The sequence below is a fragment of the Larus michahellis genome, chromosome Z (assembly GCF_964199755.1).
Source record: "Larus michahellis chromosome Z, bLarMic1.1, whole genome shotgun sequence".
Taxonomy (NCBI): Eukaryota; Metazoa; Chordata; class Aves; order Charadriiformes; family Laridae; genus Larus; species Larus michahellis.
Window position 1 is genome coordinate 38,926,543 of NC_133930.1, and position 6,000 is coordinate 38,932,542.

Below are 6,000 nucleotides of genomic sequence, written 5' to 3' on the forward strand. Positions count from 1 at the left end.
CTTAGCAACCTCTCCTCCAATCCTGACCCACAAGCGCTTACCCAGGCCTAAGCCCCACACATCCGAGCTGCTCCTTCATATGGAGGGCAGCTCTATTCCTCCTCTCCCTGTCTCTCCCGAAGGGGTCACCTCCATCTGTCGCAGCATTCCAGTTGTGTAAGCTGGCCCATCACAAGGTGCTTGCATGGAAAATACCTTGTTGCGTGCACTCTCTTTGAACGTATGACTATTATCTTCCCTAAACTCTGATCAGTGGAAATGCCACATGGCAAAAGCCATCATCTCCCAGACAGCCAGGTCCTAAGTAGGTTTTGGGCTTCAGTTATCAAATTGAACATGTTAATCTCTATTTTCTGCTTGTAGAGGAGTGGTAATGGGCTTACCAGGAAAATATTCTGTATATTTTTGTATTAATACGAAATGCCAGGTAGTTCCAACGTGGACAGTGTTTCAGTAATCTAGTTACAATGAAGAAAATGCGTAATTATGTGTAGGAAGACCTTTATGTGACTGAAATGTCCACATCTTAAGCAGATAAAGTAATCTACATTACCTGAACAGCCCAGAGCAGGCCTTGATTTAATGATTACCAAGCTATGAACCTCTGTGAATGTGGTGGACAGGTGCCTCAATAGGCTGTCTGTGTTGATCCTAGCCAGTGCTTCTCAGTTTCCTTTCTTCGTTGTGCTAACGGCACCTCAGTCTTGTCCAGATTAATTTTAACCTTCAGAATTTAATGGACTCCCAAAGTCAGGTCAGTTCATGGGCTATTCTGCATAGTATACCCGCTCTTTGTGCAAGTCCTTGCATCTTGCTCTCATATGTCTTCTTTTCACCCCCTAAGAGCTCTTTTCAGTATTTTGATAGCTTAATACTTTTGTGCTTTGTTTTCTGATGGTGCTTTAAATGGTTTTGTATCAATGGATTCTCAGTGGCTGGCTTAGCTACTAGTTTAGTTTCTCTAACTGCTGCATTATTTTAAAAGCAAAATCAATATGCAGAATATAATCCTTAGTTTGGTAGCCTGTACTTGTGACTGGCAAACTATATCTGACCATAGGCACTACAGATTTCTGCATCCAGCTGTTTTCTGCAGCACTGCGAGGAAGAAGCCCGGGTGTTTGCGTCATTGAACGCGCTGCAGATGCTTAAGTTACTTAGAACATCTAAATCAGTGGTCTCCAAAGGGGGGTGCATGAGAGGATCCCTTGGGGTGCAGGAAGAAAATATTAGAACTTCAGTAACACGTGTATAATTTATAAATAAATATTTGTATACTGTGTGTGTGTGTGTTCAAAAACATTTTACTAATAGGGGTGCATGATCAAAAAAATTTGGAGACCACTGATCTGAATGATGTCAGTCAATCACATCCACCAGACCTGGTTGCTGTAATAAAAGAATTTCACAGCATTCACAGAATGAACACGGTGTTGTGCACCAAGAAGTGCCTCGGATCTCATATGTATTTAGTTGTTTTTGAAAAAATACATTCATTCTTTTGTAAATTAATTACTAAAGCTTTTTAACCAAGACTCAAGTATGTGGCAAACATCGACCATGTTATATTAAGCGTTGATTGTTCAGCTTTAAGCACATCAAATTGGAGACCTTTCTCTTCCTCCTGAATATTTTTTCTGAATCTTCTGCTGCCAGTCCATGGGGACAGGGCAGAAACAGGACATGCTGAAATGTGAATATACAGTATGAGTTGGGGATATGCTGTTTGTATCTCAGACTGTCTAAAATCTGTTGCATAGACTAAATCTTGGCTTTATGAACATAGTTATATTTTACATATGTAAAGTATGCAATTTGTAGAGTGTAGTATGAGTAGAGATAGATGAGCATTTTCGTAAAAAATACTACTTTCCAAATTATTCATTAGAAGCTGTTGCCTGACAAAAAATAAATTTTACATAATTTCATTAACAACATTATCAGCTTTGTGTCCTGAAAGGGATATATGCATTGTTAATTTACTGAACTCTGTGTTGCTGGTAAATGAGTTTTGTAGCATTTTTGATAATGAATATAAATAATAAATAGATTCATTTCAAATCCTGTAAACAACTTCAATTTTTTTTCATGATCCTCAAAAATTTTTCTACTATTGATCTGTGTAATGCCCTTGAAATCTCTCTTTAGTTTTCCCTAGTTACTTCATATCTTGCATCATGTTCTTTCATGTTCTCTATTTCAGTCTGGGCTGTCTACGAGTTCTTTGAAAAAGGAGTGTGTTACGCTTAAATATGTACATCAATAAAATACAAATGAAAAGCCCTTATGTTGTATCAAAAGTGTATATGGGAATATGGGAGACAAATCAGATTATCAGTAAATTTCCTGATGTCTTAGGTTTGATTTTTGGGGAATTTTTTTTTTTTTTTTTTTGGTGACAGACCTTCATTTCATCTGGGTTGAAAAATGACAAAAAATCTTAAAGACTTCTTTTTCCATTTTTCATTTTCTGTTTTTAGTTACATCAGTGGAGATTCAGAATAGCTGAATGATTACTGGTAAAAAGTGCTTAAGAAACACTAACATTTGACATGTAGAAAATCTCTGCATGTTGTTAATTCTTGTTGCTTCACAGTCAAAAGTACAAATTCCAGTGACTTATGTACTCTTACTGTAAACTGGGGTGAGAGCAGAATTATGGGAACACAGACCACTGTTGAAGATGTCATTCTGAATTGTTAGCAAATTATACCAAAGCAACTGTTAGCTGCTGGTTTGTTTTTTTTTGGTGGGTTTTTCCCCCCATAATTATTTTATTTATTTATTTATTTATTTTAATGGGACAGGAGGACAGACTGTTTGCTTTGTTCAGCCATGTATCTTCCTCACAATGATTTTCCTGAGAAAACTGCAGTGCTAGTGGTGTATATCCACTTCTCTTGATAATCTCAATTTTCTAGATTTTTTTTCTACGCTTAAATAGGAGTCAGATACGGTCACTCAAACTGCAGGGAATTCCTGCCCATTCTGGTATTTTATTTAATTTGACAATTAAACATCGTCTCCATTTTCCTTGTCAGATTTCTCTCTTTTTGGGCATCTCCTGGGCAAAGATCAAACTGTACTTGTGGTATGGTATGACCACACATCCTGAAAGAGAAAGCCTGAAAGGCGGCCAGGTCTCAGTTGTGGAGAATCGACAAATATGTTTTGATTTTTCACAAAGGAGGCAAGTATTTGCAGGTGGATGTTGTGCCTGTAGTGTTGATACACTACATTGATCATGTTAAGAGGGCTGAGGTAGGCAGAGGAGCTGTGGTACGGAAGCGGGTGGATTTGCAGTGCCCGTTTGTTCAGCACCGCAGAGTAATGTCCTGAGTTGCGTAATGCAGTTGGTGGTGGCCAAATTCTTTGTGTCTGTGTAGCTGTGCAGACCCTGCTAGGCTACCCAGCTCCACTTGTGGACCAAGTTTGCCTTGCCTTGATACAGTCCTTTGTGCCTGATGTAAATCTTAACTAATCCTTTTTGACCAATATTGGGACATACCTGATATCAAAGATAACTTCTTCAGGGCACAGCAATTATTCAGATTTCTGTGTGACATAAAAAGATTCTTGCAATAAGGAGCAGGTCACTTCATTTGGAGCAGGTCACCTTTCTATCTTTTCAGAGTGGGGTTCTTTTGAGCTAATTTGGATATGTGCTTACCACAGAGATGTAAATATTTGGCAGGACACTGCTGAATGTCTTTGTTTAGTTTAAGGAAGGAAAAAAAAACAAACCATAAACATCACAACTTTAACTCTCTCCTCACAGGAATTTTCACGCCAGTACTGTTTTTGTTTTCTCTGATGCTGGGAAGAGCTCAGGGATAATTCATCAATTTACTCAGAAAATAACTGCTAATCTCCATTCCCTACACCCCAACATTTTCATGTACTATTCTGTGGGAACCCCATGAGTACCATAGTATTGGGTCAAAACCAATGTATAGTAAATTTCCTCAGAGAATGAAAATTGTGAATGTCAATTGGTAGAACCATAAAAGAAATTTACCCTTTTAAGCTGCTTAGGTCCTTCACATAAAAGAGCCCCAGGAATTCTTATGCCTTGGAGCTAAGGCCGGATCAATGAAATAGAAAGGAAAAAGCTTTACATCTGCTGCCATATGGAGACTTATGCAATACTAACAAAGCTGTAATGAATGGGTTTCCAGGGTGTTGGGTGTATAGAAGCCAAATTTATTTTATGACTAATATGGAGCATTTAGAAGGCTGGAGTTTTAAAGCTATAGGTGAAACTTGCATATCAGGACAAAAATATTCACCAGTAATGGGAATAAGACAGAATCCTGCTAACTTCAGAAGCCTATAGATCATGTGAAGCATTATTCACAGTTATTGGTCTTTGAAAATTTGCTTCCTGCTTAAGTCTTTAACAGCACTTCACTGAGGGATAGGAATTATGCAAAGTTTTCACTGAGAGTGAAAGATCCCTTTTGTGGGATAAGCTGTTGATAGCCCCTGATTCTAGGAGTTATTCATATTATTATATTCTTTATAGCATTACTTACATTGTGTGTTATGTGTTATTTACACCTTTATTTGGATCTCAGAGATAGATATGGGTAAATAACAATCCGTGTAATTTGTAGACCAAAGGAAAAAGTAATCGTTACACAAAGTAAGCTACTAAATACAATTTGACCTCAAAGGAAAATAAGTAGTTTAAAAGCAATATTTGTGTGCTCTCAAAAGAAACTAAACAAATAAACATGAGAAATGTTCAGACACTGCAGATGGGTATACATTTAAATAGAAACAACACATGTTTTAAGAGAACTAACAAGATGGGGGCTGATTTTCTCTTCTGATACAGCCTTACTTTTGTTTATATCTTTGCACTGAGGAGAGACTACTTCAGTATGTGGAACTTAAAAGCAGTTTGTTTGAGCTTTGGTTCAATTCTCAGGTGTTTAAAATGATTTCCATAAATACACACATGCCTGCAAAACTGGATGAAAAGTGATCATTACACACATAATATCTCTCTGCAAATCTAGAGGGTTTTTTATGTTAAAATGCTCTTCTGGGGCAGTAAGGAACCAACTGAAAATTTGGTCTATATTGTATAAAGCCTATTTCCTTCAGAAAGCACTACTGGTACGAAAGTTGTGTTGTGAAACTGAAAGCATACATGCACCCTTTTTGACTAAAATGCTAACACACTTCTGAGATCCTGCTTATTATTCTGCATTTTTAAAATGTTCTGTGGCATGTGGAAGATGCAGTTATAGTACTTTGACGTGCTGTAGTGTATGCATGTGTGTGAAATGGCATGGTAGCACTTAATTGCAGTTCTAAGGTGACTTAATAGGCACTTCTCTGTAACCACATAGTTATTCATTAGTAGAGTTTCATTAACTGATAACACCAAATTTATAGGTAACACTAGATTTGCAAGCACTCCAGAAAGCTAAAATGTCTCCATTGTACCCCCTAGTATTTCTGGTGTGACTCACACAGACTAACACTTCTGTCCCATTAAAACACTGCTTCTCCAGAGAAGCTAGCAGTCTGGTGTCTACCCAGACCAAGATATTCTTTAAAGAGGATGAGTTGGCAAAGTTCCTGTAAGCCACACCTTGAACATGAGCCTAATGTGTCCTTCAAGGTATTTGAGGTATGACACCTAGAGATCCACCTAGCCAAAATTCCTGAAAGCTTTTGAAAACCTTGACTTAAGTGACTTTTAAGAGGTATGTAGCAACTCAGGAAAACCAAGATGTCTATTAGTCTGATTTCCAGAGCTGCTGGTTTCACATAGTGTCCAGTTTGGGCTTCTGCATGTCAGTCCAGTGGCATCTTGCTGTAGAGCCACAGAAGATGTTTACTTAACTCGTGAATTTAAAAACATTCATGAAGATCTTTGACTCACAAGCCATTTGCCTCAGACTCTTTTCATAAGTATCTGTCTGCTTGTTTTGGCAAGTCTCTGCAACTTAGTCTAATTTAAAAGCCTTGTAAGTGTAAATAAAT